Here is a 16,428-nt window from a genome sequence, read left to right on the forward strand (position 1 = left end):
CAGCTATGCCCCCTTCTGCCCAGGCTATAAATTAGTAATCCACTGCCACCAACTACCCTTATCAGCTACTATAAAGGCTCTTACCAAAGGGTGTCCAATTTTAATGTGCAATATTATTATTATCCAATTAGTAAGTTTGACGAACAGCAAGGCTATTGGAGTGGCTTTGTACAGTATCACCAAATGCATGCAAGTACTCTAGAGCTTAAATGATTGCTACACAAAACAGCCACAGTTGAACGGTTTAAAGATATTTAATAATAAATAATAAAAACACAAGACAATACTTATTATTTCAACACAATGACATTACAGAGTTCAGAAGTCACAGGAAATACTATAAAACAATATTGTTGGATAGTCTGACATAAATATAGAAAACACCTAGACTAATCTGGCTATATTCCTATCTATCTCTAAGAGAAATCACTGTTCTAAATACAACTTACATACAGAGTAAGCAAGTACTGGTGAGTAGATGTTCTTACTAGATCCAAAATGAGATACAAAATGCTCTTCTTTCTTTCTGAGATAGCCCTTAAATTAATAATACACAGTACTGCTGAGTCATTTCAGATTATATCATTCTTGACACTTCTGCTGAAGTTTCCTAGGCTCACATAACTCAAAATTTAACATATATTTGTAATATTGCACCTTTCAGGAAGCCACAACAATAAAGGACACTTTACATGTAAAATCTAATAATTATATCTGTCTTAAAATAATAGGAAGAATTTCCTAGCCCAGACATCCTGTCTCCGAGCTTGAGATCAAATAGAGTTGTAAAATTCTTTACTTAACAGCTTTCTTCCAGCAGGGTACACTACGGTTACATTTTTAAAGCTCAGTACAACATATAGTTTAATCATAACATATAGTTCTCATTACATTTGTAAAACAAGCCTGTGGATTATATTAATATTTACAAATGACATAGAATTATTTACAAAATTCTATCTAGCTTGGCTGGCAGCCTTTCAGTTTATCACAGGCCAGATTCAGAAAACTTTAGTGCATCATGTCAAGTGAATTAGTGTGATGAAGAACTATGTGCAGGGTATGTGCATTAAAGAAAGCCATACTACACAATGCTGCTACCCAAATAACATGATCAGTCTTGGTATATGATAATGACCATATAATGAGCCACTGAGTATGATAATGAGGTAAAACAAGGTGGGAGAGTGATTCAGAAATGTTTAAATGCTACACTACAGAACTGCAACCTCAGGATAGTTAAACTTGGCTATGTGCATTTATTCAGAGTAAATCACAGAATTGTGTATCTACAGGAGGCTCTAATTGCAGCTGCCATGCCTAACAGTGTGTGTCATCACCCCGGGAGGTAAGGGGGGAACTGTTAGGGTTAAGGTTAGCATGCAATGCTAAGGTTGGCAAAGGGGCCCACTGTGAGCACCCTATCCTATCCCCTACTCGGTGTTCTCCTCTCTTTTGTATCCATGCCCATCCCTCTTGGTCATTCACTCCTCTCCAAACCATTGTCTTCCCTCTATTTGCTTGATGTCTTCTATACCACTGTGCTCCCCCTCCCTCAGTGTGTTACCACACACCCTGTCAGTCATGCCTGTCTTCCACTGTTGCCTAAACTGACATTCTTACCTTTCATGTCCTTCCTTTACTGACTTCCACAAAAAATAGCCTTCTCTTCAAAAATATAAGACGGGGCCCTGTCTCACAAAAAAGTAGTTCCATTCTACCTCAGCTCCATCCTGCCTTCTCCTTATTTGTTCACTTTCTGTTCTACACTCTGTTTGCTTCACTTTTCCCTCTTTTTCCTGTACTCTCATTTTCAACTTTTAAACTCATCAAAATAAAGATAAAACATCACACCCATGCCCATATAGAGCTTCTAAATCTCATACCTTTTTGTGATCATACAGTGAGGTGATGGGTTACTAAGAGCACCATTGATCCAATGTATAACCAACAAGGGATGGCACTGCTCTTTGTATAGCAACAGTCACATCCAGTCACTGTGATTTACTAAGTATTTTGCCCTATGTTGCCATCTTTCACACAAATGAGTTGAGCATCATTATTCAGCAGTGTGCAAATACAAAATAACCTTTATACCTTTCATCTGACTGGTTTCATGGCTCATCTTATAAGTCTTGACAGAATGTTAGTGAAGAAGGTACTAGGTTCAAATTTCTTCAGAGTTGTATTGCTGCTATATGCTTCACTAACACCTTGAGTAGGACTGTTCCTCTGGCTCACCTTGTAAATGAAGTTCTTAGCAGAATATCAGCAGAGAGACTACTAAGTGCCAATCCAAATAAGAGTTGTACATGTTTTTTGTGACATGTGTGCAGGTACAGTGATCAAATTCTGCCAATGTCATAACTGATTCCAGTTGATAAATCTTGTTACCTTTCTGTACCTCTCATATCTATTCTGTTTTATAGGTTCAGAGGTTCATAGGTTTTTACTAGGCTAATGACCATAAGGGTCTTTTAAGCCTAGCCATTCATCCCAAACCTTTGACAAGTTCTGATACCCTTGACAAGTATAAGCAGGGGCTTGGGAGATGAAACATTTACAAGCTAGGGCCTGGGAGATGAACCATTTACAGGTTGCCTGTGTCCATTAGAGACATAGGTATCAAACCAGTGATAAATATTTGGTTCCCCATCCAATTGTCCACGTTGCACTTGAATTTGGTTAGGGAGGTAGTCTGCTTCACATGGATGGGGAGCCTGTTCCAGAGACCGGGGTAATCTCTGTGATACATACCTGTCTCTTCAACAGGTCCTATTGATATCATAGGCAAGGTTTAATTCTTTATAATGGGTAATATCTGGTGCTGTTTGTTTTGTGGATATGCATGAGGTCCATCAGAGTGGGATCCGACAATGCTTTGTATGTCAGGCATAGATGTCTCCTCAAAAGCCTGTAGGAGTCGGAATACAGAGATAGAGCCTTGAGGTAGTCTGCATAAGACATTTTACATAAGCCCTGTATTCTTTTAGTGAGGAACCTCTGTGGATGTTCCAGTTGTTGGATATGCTTGGTCAGGTACATACCAAAGGGGGCATTGTACTCAATGATAGGTCTGATGTATACTGAATACAGTGGAACAATGACTTTGTTGGACTTAGATGCCATACCTTTGTTTATAAGTTGTGTAACATAGAAGGATTTCCTCACTACTGTAGACACATGATGGTCAAAGGCTATATAGACACATGATGGTCAAAGGCTATATTAATATCTATGTGTGTCCCTAAGTCCCTGACTACTGGGTGAACTCTAAGGGGCATGTTGTTAATATGATAGTTACCAGGGTTGGATGACTTCCCAAAGGATACTATTATACATTTCTTGGCATTTAGTTTTAGTACATGGTTGTGACACCAGTTGTTAGTCTGTGTCAGCCCCTCCTGGAGAACATTTGTGTCAGTGTGAGATTCAGTGACAGCTCCTAATTTGCAATCATCTGCAGATTTGGTTAGGCAGAGACCACTGACATTGGCCTTGACCTCAGAGAATCAATGCCAAAAAGGAGCAGTCCAAGGATTGATCCTTGAGGAACTCCACTTGTGACTGGCCTCTTTATAGAAGTGGACTCCCCAATTCTAACTTCCTGGATCCTGTGTGTGAGCCAGTTGGCTATCTGCTGGGTAATGTATGAGGTTGTCCCTAACCTCCTGAGTTTGTCAACAATGCCCGAGTGGGGTATTGTGTCAAATGCTTTGGCCATGTCAAGGTAGGCGGTGTGAACCATTTTGCCCTCATCCATTGCTTTGGTGACTTTCTTAAAGAAGTCCACCAGGTTGAGTAGGCATGATCTTCCCTTGACGAAACCAAATTGGGTTGTATCCAGTTTATGGAGATTTGCTATATCATCAATCATTTCCATGGTAATTCCATGATAACATTTTTAAATTCAAGTACTTCAGTTTGCTATCAGCGTGTATGTCTCGTGATTTTTTTGCATAGTATTTTTCATTCTTGGAGTTGCCATCACCTCCATTTGCAGTCTTAAGCCCTTTATGTGTGTGTTTTTGTGGCCCTACTACCACCAGTACCCTTCTACCTTTGGTGTACTTGCCTTACTTCCCTGCACAACAAATGTCTATGCATATATGTATCCTTGAGTTACAAAAATGCATCTGCAACTATTCACATAGTTTCACGCCAACTTCCCTAGAGGCACATGCTCACTCATTGTTATTACTACAGCAGGTCATACTTTACTGAAGCTGCTAGTTGGTCCTACCAATCTTGCCATGAATTCCTACTGTGGCTGTAGTGAGGAGCTGCTCATTGTACACACTTGCCTAGTTGCAGGCATTGATAATAAGCCTTGGTCTTGTTGTGTGCATAGACTTGCCTAGCCACAGGCATTGTTAATAAGCCTTGGGCTTGTTGTGTGTGCATAGGCTTGCCTAGTCGCAGGCATTGTTAATAAGCCTTAGGCTTGTTGTGTGTGCATAGGCTTCCCTAGTCACAGGCATTGTTAATAAGCCTTGGGCTTGTTGTGTGTGCATAGGCTTGCCTACTCGCAGGCATTGTTAATAAGCCTTGGGCGTGTTGTGTGTGCATAGGCTTGCCTAGTCGCAGGCATTGTTAATAAGCCTTGGGCTTGTTGTGTGTGCATAGACTTGCCTAGTCGCAGACATTGTTAAAAAGTCTTGGGCTTGTTGTGCATGCGTACTAACCAGTGCTGACTAGGTTATGATACAAATGCAGCATATCTGAATCCCTGGTCTTTTCTACTTTTATCAATGCACAAATAATTAAATAAATAGGTAGAACAAGAAATAGGTAGTTGATAAAAAACTAAAGTTAAATGAAAGTATTTTTATATTTTATATATACATATATATATATATATATATATATATATATATATATATATATATATATATATATATATATATATATATATATATATATATATATATATATATATTATCTATCATTTGTATTGCAATAGTTTAAAGCTAAAACTCTGTGTGATCGCCTTTTGTTGTTTATGCAAAATCATTTCATTGCTTAAATTTAACAGCAAAGTAATTCTCTGAATGTACTTCAATACTTCACTAATTTTTTTAACCTTTTCTTTCCAGGTTTCCACTGAAAACAATATATGGCAGCACAGCTGGACTATTCTGCTTAACATAAAAGAAATTAAATAAGTATTTCTGGCATAATAAAGTCACCTGTCAACAGTATCTAAACCTCAGTATTATCATAAAGAAGGAATACTGTTTTCTTCTTCTCCAAAATGATGAGTGCTGTTTAACGAAAGCCACGCTTATTGTTCTGCCATATCTCTTCCCCAGTGTGGCCAGCAATGCTTTATTTCTACTGTGATGCCTTGGTTTTGTATTGCATTCACTCAGTCAACACAAAGACACTGCAACACAGATGTGATCCAGTGTTTCTAATTGGCCAAACATAGGTTATGCAATTACTTAAGCCTTCAGGTTAGAGTGACACTTCACTGGGAGTTAATACATTACTGATGTTAGATTCAGTCTCAAATATCTGTACATAAAAAGGGAGGTAAATCATTTATTTTTTTTTTACTAGGTAAAAAAAGACACTTGAAAAATGCCAGTGTGAAAAGAAAGTGTGCAGCTTGGATTGTTAGTCTAACAACTACATCTCAGAGACAGACACAGTGTGTGTGTGTGTGTGTGTGTGTGTGTGTGTGTGTGTGTGTGTGTGTGTGTGTGTGTGTGTGTGTACATGAGAGACTTAATACCTCCTGATAAAACACTCCTGCTCAAAAGCTCAAATAATTGTCGGTCCAGTAAAAGGAATTGCATCTCAGCTGTGTTCCATTGCCTTTGCATTTTCTTTTGGTGGACCAATACAGCATTTCTTTACTTTTTTTCTTTCACTCTGTCAATCATCTTTTAATGATACACTTATTAAATTAAATTCACAACAGTAAATAAATAAATAACATAAATAAGTAAATAAATAAATAAATTCAGCAATACTGGCCAGAATAAACTGTAAAATATAAATACTAGTACATGTTCTTTGAGTGAAAAATACAGGGTTGAAAGCAAGAAGTCATCACCATAAGGATAGTGGAAACAATGTACCTTAAACTGCTCCCATAAGCCTTCCACAGTAATGCATTCCTTAACCTGTAACAGTTGCAAGTCCCACTGGTCCAGAGTCTGGTACAAGTGCAACCTGGAGGTGTTCAGTTTCATCCTGAGGATCACAAGCAGTTCTGCAGTAGCTTAAAAGGTAGTGCCAAGATGACTGATGTGGTAAAAAAAAATGTTTTGGATAGGAGGGACCCTGGTCATGAAAATCGTTAAAAACAAACAAGAAGATTGTTATAATGGTACATTCTTTGATAGCCAATCCCATAGTCTCATAACTGGTGCTATAATGACATATTCAGAAACTCTGCTAACGAGGATCTGACTTCTCAGAAGACCAAAAACTAGCAGCTATTAAATCCACCCTTAAAATGTCCCCTTTTAAAAAACTTGTATGCACACAATTTATGATTAATAATAATTCATACTTTACTCCTTCTATCTTAAATAAATTTAATTCTAAAGTCTCCCCTGCCTGTCCCTGCTGTTCCTTCCACCAGGCAGATATTCTCCATGTTATGTGGTTCTGCAGATACCTACACAGCAGAATTTCTGTTCTAGCACATTGCATTAACCCACCACACTACATAGATCTTATTTAAATCTAATTATCTAATCTTAATTAAAGCTTAATTAAAATTAATTAAATCTGCTTCTTGAACTGTTTTAAACTGTTTAAAGTTGTTTTTGCACCTGCACTTTTAAAGTTTGTCCTGTTTGTTGCATTTACCTGTTGAGGCTACACACTCTAGTGCGCTAGCCTGTGTTACATATTTATTCCATTTTCCTGCTGTTTGTTGCAAAAAAGAAAAAAAAAAACATTTTCCTTGTTTCCCGTCTTTCCTGACCTAGAGTAGTCCAAATACAGGCTTCGCTGTATTCTGGACTTTTGGAAAGTTTCTGTGTTGCCCATTTCCTTTCTTGGATAAAGGGAGGCTTATTTGTTCACCAGTGGCAGTGGGGAGCTTGGAGCAGCCTATCTATCCCTGGAGGAGTGTTCCCAGCACAAGAATCTGGTAGACTATTGGCCGTTTTGGGCCAATTTCTAGCTCTTTCAAGTCCCCCTGTATAAACCCCGCTTTAGCGTGGCTTTGCGCGATTTTGCGCATAGCGCAGCATCGGGCAGCACTGCTTATTTGGGTTTAAACCATTCTCGGCTCCACAAAGTCTGCTCTTCACTTTTTCCCTGATCTAGTTCTCATAATAAACACCCTATTCCCACTCTAAAGCCTGGCACTTGCTCAGTAAAGCAATTATATAAGTCAGCGCTAAAAAATTAAAAGCACTACACCCTCACAAACTCCCCTTGAGTACTTTGTTCCCCATTGGCCCTTTTTTCAATTATAAAGGAATTCCCAATACTATTCTAGCATGTCCAAAGGTCAGTTGTCAATCTCCTCTCCGGTCCAGCTGGTGAATCTGGGAATCTTGAGGCAATGTTACAACTGCCTCATGTACACAGATAACCCTCTCCTCCTCCCAACAAATTCCAACACATGTGAGAGATGCTACCATATAGCCAAAATGGAGGCTAAGCTCTCTCAACTCAGTACTGGGGTAACCAGTCAGGAGGAGAAGGAAACCACACTCACTACAATTCCAGTCTCACATAGACCTACCACGACAGCAAACCAAACACATAAACACACAAAAACATACTCGGAGGCTCTAAATAAAAATCTGCCTAAGCAGAGACCTCCAAAGCAGACACCCAAGCAACCGCTACCCCAAAACAAAACACGTGCAACACATAGCTCACAAAGCCAGTGTGCCAAAAGGTCACAGCCCTTAAGGCTAAACAACACACCTGATACACTTGTAATAGGTGACTCTATCATCAGGCACACTGACGTCCTGCACACCAGGCTGAACAAGTAGAAGGTCACGGTGAGCTGCCTGTCGGGCGCTAGGATCCGCCACATAACACAAGCACTCAGGTCACTCCAAGGCAAGTGCAAATATGACTCAGTCATTGTCCATGCTGGTATGAATGACCTGAGACATAGAGGAGCTCTCTGAGCATGTAGCCCAGGCCGGTATGACCCTGACCTTGAGTAGCATCTTACCCTCACCAAGAATGATGCCACAATATGAAGACAAGATGATCAATTTCAACAACTGGCTTAAGTATTGGTGTCATTCAAAGGGGATCCAATGCCTGTCTGCCTGGGATGACATGCTCGACAAGCCACGATGCTTCACTAGGGACGGCTTGCACCTGTCACCCCTGGGCTTTCGGATATTGGCAAAGGCTCTTGCCACCCCCATAGTGCCTTTTTTAGGCAAGGCTCAAAAGACAAACCCACCTCCATAGGTATCACAAGGGATAAGAAACTAAGGGTAATCCCACTCAACGCCAGAAGTCTAAACCTCAAGATACACACACTCAAAACTCTCCTTAGCATGGAGAACATCGATATCTGTGCAGTAACAGAAACCTGGTTCAAGGCTCCCGAGAGCACGCCAGCACTACCAGGTTATACCTCATACCATGTTTTTTGGCCCCAGAATGTGGACCGAACCACAAAAGGAGGGGGAGTATCAATATTTGTCAAAGATACCCACACCTCCAGGTTGGTGGCACAGCACGAAGCATCAGAGACTATCCATGTGCAACTAACAGTGGGTAAAACTGCCTTCCAGTTTATAGCCTGCTACAGACCACCCTCCCAAACCCAAGAACCCCACTTGGCCTTCCTGAGAACACTGGAAAATATGAAGGTCTCTCCAAACACCATTATATTGGGTGACTTCAACTACCCTAACATAGACTGGGAGCATTACTCTAGCTCCAACACCCTAGCCCGAAGGTTCCTAGAATTTATAAACTCAAATGCTATGGAACAACTTGTTGCCTTTCCCACAAGAGGGGAAAACATACTGGACCTGATCATCACCAACATGGGGACTCTATGCTCCAGACCAGAAGTGTTTCCCTCACTGGTAAGATCAGACCATAAACTAATCTCACTAGATATTCACATCCCGACCCCAGCCCCTGCCCAGAAAACCACAGTGAAAAACTTCTCTAAAGCAAATTTCACACTCCTCAAAGCAGAGGTGGAATCCTTCAAAGCCCCTGGGCCTTGGAAAATACAGTCCAGATCGCAGAATCCTTTATAAACGCATTCTATGAACACCTTCAGGAATGCATGGATCATGCAATCCCAAATAAAACCAAGACCCAATCCTCCAAAGTTAGGCGTCCTGTCTGGTGGACCCCAACCATAAACAAACTATGCAATAGAAGGAGGAAGCTACTACATGATAGAGCAAAATCCCAAAAAAGTAAGGCATCTCTGGTCAGTATTAGCAAAAAACTATGGGCACTCATAAAATCGTCTAAGGCCAGCTTTGAGAGAAAAATTGCACAGGACACTAAGGATAATCACAAGGCTTTCTTTAGTTATGTTAGGAACCTGGGTGGGAATTCCCAGATATGCTCAGAATTAGTCCAAAATGACAAAAAATACACCGAACCCACAGACATTGCCAACATCCTAGCTGACAGGTTCAGCGCAAACTTCTCCCCCCCTCCCCACCAAAAGGGCAAATATCTATCCCAGCAGAGTGCTGCCCCCCTGACATCTCAGATGCTCAGGTAAGAGCCACCCTCTCCAAAGCAAAAAACACAGCAATCAATGGGACCAGACGGTGTCCCGGGCTGTGTCCTACATGAACTCCAAGAAGAACTAAACCCAAACATAAAACTACTGTTCAATCTCAGCCTTACTACAGGATATGTACCCAAAGAGTGGCGTACAGCAACAGTGGTCCCTCTCCACAACGGATCCTGGAAACTATCGCCCCATAAGCCTGACTAGCTTGGTCTGCAAAGCTATGGAAAGGATCATCATGGACCTCATAAATAAAGATATTGGTGACCTACAGACACTGGATCCTACCTAGTTCGGCTTTGTTAAGGGCAGATCCTGCCTCTTAAACCTGGTTGATTTCTTTGAAACAGTCACCAAGGCCATTGACGAGGGAAAGGTGGTCCACACAGCCTACCTGGACCTTGCAAAAGCCTTCGATACAATACCCCACTTAGGCATTATAGATAAGCTCACCAGCTTAAATATAAACCCCTATGTCACTAGATGGGTTGCAAACTGGCTCAAGGACAGAACCCACATGGTTATAATTGCTGGAGCCATGTCAGACTCCAAACCAGTTACAAGTGGCTTCCCACAAGGCTCAGTCCTGGGAACTCTCTTGTTCGGTATATATTTCTCGGAGGTACAGGCTAACACGGAAGGACTGTGGTTGACCAAGTTCGCAGATGACTGCAAACTGGGCGCCATAATCGACTCTCCAGCCGACACAAGCACCCTAAAAAAGGGCCTCATAGAAACAGACAACTGATGCCAGAGCCATGGCCTCAAGCTAAATGCCAAAAAGTGTATAGTCATCCCCTTTGGCAAAAACAAAGTGCCCACAAATTACCACATAGGTGGTAATCCATTAAGTACGGAAGAAGTAATTAGGGACCTGGGGACTCAAGTTGATAGCAATCTCTCATTTGACAACCACATGGCCAAAGTGGTTAGAAAAACATTTTATATAGCCCACCTCATCATGAAGGGATTCACATCTAGATCAGGGGAGGTCATCGTGCCTCTTTACTCATCCCTCATTAGGCCCATAATTGAGTACAATGCCCCTTTTGGGATGTACCTTACCAGACACCTGCAGCAACTGGAAAGACCCCAAAAGTACCTCAGCAAGAGGATCTAAGGGCTCAAACAGATGCCATATGCTGCCCAGTTAAAGAAACTCCAGCTCTACTCAGTGGCATACCGCCTGCTCAGAGGCGATCTGTGCCTGACATATAAAGCCATGTCCAACCTGGAATTAATGGACATGCTGCACCTCAGAAAATCCAAATCCCATCGAGCTATGCGCTCGAGAGACTTGAACCTCAGCACTGAAATAAATAGGACATTCTAGAGGGACAGATTCATAACCCAGAGGCTCCCTTCACTCTGGAATAAAATCCCAGTCCAGGTTAGGCAGAGTCCCTCATTGACTCTCTTCAAGAGGAATCTTGATGAGTGCATGGGAGATCGTAGGTTTACCCCGGGTATTACTTCTGTGTCACTGTTAGACAGAGGCACAGTATACTAACCTCGAAAAAGGGCTTAGCAAAATTCATTTAAAATGGGTGGCGAAAGCCAAACACACTCTGGCTAGGCTTATAAATGCCCTAGGGCAGATAGCCTAGTATGAACCTATGAACCTATGAAAACAGGTGTTTTCAGCAAAAAATAGTGATTGCCATTTACAGTCACTGGTTATGTCTCAGTGGCGCTGCATGCCACGCCGCACCATGCAACCTGGAATTAAAAATTGATGGGAAAAATGGGAGTGCACCTACTAGACAACCACTGACATAGTAATGGATGTAAGAGAGGTCTGTGATAGCAGGTAAATGTGCCCTTTTATCAGCAACATGTTGAAACACACCTGCTAAGGCATCAATGGCAAAGTATATATTCAGCTGAGACCCTGGTGCAGAAATACAGCCATAGAAAGCCATGCACATACTGATGGATGCAGACAAGGTGTTTCACAGCCTGTATGTCTGCACATAGACCTTGAAAATACATCTGCTGCAGTAGTGACACAGTAGCTCAGTCTGTAAAATGCCTTGAATGCAGTACATTTTGCCACACACAGTCCTGGGTTCAAATCCAATTTTGTGTTGCAGATCAAGTACATTATTGTGAAGACAGCAAGTGATGACTGAGTCATGTAATCTTTATCCTCACAGCTTACTGTTAATTAATGAACTGCTATCCAGTTTTGCAAGTCAAAGACCTGCAGGTACAGACACAATGAACATATCCATATAGCCTAACCATATTTTTCCTACTACTCTGTTATTGGCACTCTTGCAAAGCAGACATAGCTTAATCACATGCCTCGATTGGACTGTAAAGGGTACCTTTACCCAGGCTCTGCTGTAACAACAGGGCTGCCACAGCTGCCACAGTTACACATACAGCTTGTTGTCCTCCAAAGTGTTCACACTCTCCCCTATGAGTTTGTAACACACACAGGTGTATGTAAAGGTAGCTGCTACAGACCTACCATACTTCCCAACCCCCTAGAACAAGGAATATTGACACAGCGATACATAACGGGGGGGAAAGACCCAGAGATTGGGATATGTTTAACAGTTTGCTCCTACAAGGATAGCAAATTCATATAATAGCAGCTATTGCATTATCAGGCATATTCTGATGGGTCTTTTATTACTGACCTCAACTCACAATGTGTGCCAGTGAACTGCCAGATGACCACAATGTCAAGGGACAATGACCCCACATATGAGGTGAAACTGTGGACATACTGCAACAATCTCTACAGTTGACAGTTATTGTACCTACCCTTTGTGATGCTGTAGTCTCCACACCTCAGTATTGTCCATCATAACAAGTAAGAAAGTGGCCCAGGTCTACATGAAGGCTTATACATTGCACTGTGGTGGCATGTCATTGGCTAATGATAGTGCAATTTAGCTGTTTTGGCTGCAATTAGCAAATCTGATCCACAGACTGGTGCAGAGGCAATTACCTGCTAATGAGCAGTACCTTCAAAAGGCACACAGCTGGTTATGGGGAATATGTCTGTATGACACTTCACTCACACAGAGAGCGTATTTTCAAAAGATTATCAGAAGCAAAGTTCAACAAAGGAGTACTGCACTCCACTAGGTATGTAATAGATTTCTCCATATAACAGGATGCAGATGGGAGGATGGAGGTATGGGGAATAGAGATTACAGCAATAAGCCTCTCTTAGACCTATGGTACTGACATGTCACTGATACTCTGCTGTCTTATACCTACAGGCATGCCTATCAACTGTCCCTGCTTTTCACTCGCATCTTAGCTCTGTCCCTGTTAATCCCTCCTACAATGGTTGGCTGTTGTAGGAAAGCTAGTGGATTACATGTAATACATAGTGACATTACATAAGGGTGTACACTCCTCTAATGACAAACGATGTACTATAAGGCACCACCTCTCATTCTGTCAATGTCTCACATAAATAGTTCTAACATTTTAGTAGTGTCCCTGAATGTCCTTGATGTACTCTGGCTAAGTTTCTGATTCTGTTGACATATAGCCCAGTTTAGTTGAGAGCCATGCCTAACATACCTGTCAACCTCTTACAGCAAGAACTCAGGACAGAGTCATACTTAATGGATGGACAAAGACCCAAACCTAGTTACACTGTTTAAATATTGCCTGCACAAAGTAAGAAAGTGAATAGAATAACATAGATTACAGTAGCATAGCTGTGTTCTGAAGGGTATGATGTCTGAAACTCAGATGTCTGTCTTTATTCTCTGACAGTAACCAGAAAGCCACACTTTTGTGTGAAAATGACCAACACTATGAGGCAAACATCTTGACATTCTGCAAACATCTGTATAGTTGAAAGGAGGGATGCCTACAGGGAACAAATACTACAACAGGTTTGCATTTTCTGTCATTGTGGCACACTGGTGTTGCTGGACTGTTTCCATACAGTATAGTGGTTGTAACAGTACACTGCTATTTGTCTGACAGTGGCCTATGACATATTAGTGGGAGTTTGCCCATGGGGACACACCACAGTAGACTGCAGTGCTGGGTGTAGGAACATACAGCAGAATCTGTCACAAAACACAGGGACGTACCCCAGTATTGCTACTATCTTGGTGGTATCCACACATGTAGTGTGTTGCCAGACTGTGGGGTATGATGTGTGAGGGAGCAGTGGATAGTGTAGACCATTATGGGTGTGCTGGATCTATAGATAGTGGATGTCCATGTATGTGGTTCTGTAATGTGTTCCCCCTTTTGTTGTCTTTCAGGAACCATGTACCACAGAAGACATGCCCCCTTTTCAGATGATGAAAATGAAATAACAGTTGATGGACTGAGATAGCACCATCAGATCTTGTTGTCCAGGGGGAGACATAATTTGGAACAGCAAGCAGCATTGTTGGCAGACCTTGTGCAGGATATCAATCAGATTGGCCAACAGGACAGGACCTATGAGCAGGTCCGATACCAGGCCACAGCAATGCTGAATGTTGCACAATGAAGGACAGATGATGTTGCCAGGGATCATGCTGCCACTGGTGGAGGGCCTGCAATGGAACAACCAGTCTCAGCCACAGAGGAATTCCTGTTGAACCTAGGAACACAAGACAGCTTCCAGGCATCCATCACACCATACATTGTGGAGGTGAGTGCCACAGTGTCCACAGCAGAGGAGCATCCAGGTAAATGCACTATGTTCACCAGTATAATGGTTGTACATGGGTGTCAGGTCTAGCTGCATTAGGGAGGGGAGTTGGGGTTTATGCTCAGTTGTGCACACATATTCAGAATGTCAGCAGTATAGCCAGTATCACAGTAGCTACTGTACATGTGGATATATGCACTAATTACCTTGTCATGCTGCAACATTTGATGGTTCTGAGAACACCTCTCCCTCACCTTTTCATAGGTCCATCAAGTGTGGCCCATGTCTGTGGTCCTGTACCTGGTAAGTGAGATACTATTTTTTTTACAGATCATATATACCCTATGAAAGTTAAGGGGTGCCATATTGCCCAATGTACAAATGTTGTGTTTAGCCAGAGCAGAATATTTGTATGTTCTATTCTGGAACAGTTAACTACAGATCACAGACTGGGTAATCACAGGTGTGTATTTGAATGACCATCGACGCATTTGCATTTATAGTTATGAGTGGCTGCACAGCCTGGTATACATGAGGCAATTACTCCAAAATGCCTGTTCAAACACAAAAGGGAGATGGTACATTCCTGAGGCAGTGGCACTAGTACTGATATCATTCACAAGACAGTTGTACTGGTATGTATGTGTAGTTCTATCATGTATAGTATCATATTGCATACCTTATAGGCAGATTGTACTGGCAACTTTAACTGGATGTGGCTGAAGTGCATATTATAAAGGGCTTGACTTGTCTGTGTATGTTGGTGTGAGGTTGTCTGTTGTGCATGGCAGCGGAGATAAGGAGATATGGGGCATGTAATGCAGTAGTGGATCCTCATCTGTATGAGTCTGTGTGGATTACCATACATAATAGTGCAGGTAGTAATGCAATGCTTTTGTCTTGCTTTTCACAGGTGAACAAGGGGATTGGAGTCTGTCCCACTCACAACCTGATGTCAGTGTCTCATCAGACTCTGATGATGATGATGGCCATAGTAAGGCACAGGTGGGGTTGTCGGGGGCTGAATCTGTCCCAGGGGTTGACATCCCTCTTCTGCCCCCATTGTCACTGCATACAGTCAGTATGCCCACACATACCCAGTCCCCAGAGGCCACAGATATTGGACAGTCATAGGGCGATGACTTTGAACAGGACAGTATGGCAACTATGGCATTAGTGAGTGTAGACACTGGCCATAGCCAGACAGCTGGTGATGTCCCACATCGGCATATAGATGGGGTGCTCATAAGAGGACTGCTGCCCATCCACCACCTGTTGCAGGCATCACATCACAGGTTGCTCGGCACATGTTTCGGGCCACCATGGAGGCACAGGCACATTTTGAACACAACACCAGACAGATGCTTAAGGTTATGGACACAGCACAGTCTGACATCCATGACTGTCTCCATAGTATTGGGGACACCCTGGACACTCTGGATCAGTTCACTGATGCAGTGGACAGATGGTGAGCTGAGACAGTGTCTGTCTTGGACTGCACATTGTCTGTGCTGGAACATCTGGTTGGAGCTGGGCATTGGACACATGGATGTAGGTCAGCAACACCAACTGCTGAGTGTCCATGTGGCTGTGCAAAGTCATGTTCCCATAGTGGCAGTACCTCCAGCAGTACAGAGGGAAGTGTGCTGTCCATGCCATGACATGGCAGGCCATGAGCATGTGGTCCTGGGCAGTTCCATGGGGGACACAGCCCCAGCAGACAGTAGTCACCATCAGGAACTAGCATTGCATCTGAACTTGGGCATGGTGGTGTCAGTGCTACTCCTCCCAGAGCTAGTTCCTATGTTTGTGGCCAGAGGCAGTGAACTGTCCACTCTACCATGTATGGTCCTCAGCTGTCCAATATACACATGTATAGGGCTTGCACTGGGCTTGACTGTGTGCACGCACACATTCAAATACCACTGTCACATGCAGGTCACCACCAGAAAAACACAGCACATCTCTGTGGCCCATCTAACCCACACTCCTTCCTGACTCACACACATGGTGTCAACTGTTTGGCATAGCCTCGGCCTCTGGCACCTCCACACCACACCCTGTGCATGTGATGACACCTGTGCTACAG

Source organism: Protopterus annectens, chromosome 2.part2, assembly GCF_019279795.1.
Source record: "Protopterus annectens isolate FY-2018-M chromosome 2.part2, PAN1.0, whole genome shotgun sequence".
NCBI classification, from domain to species: domain Eukaryota; kingdom Metazoa; phylum Chordata; order Ceratodontiformes; family Protopteridae; genus Protopterus; species Protopterus annectens.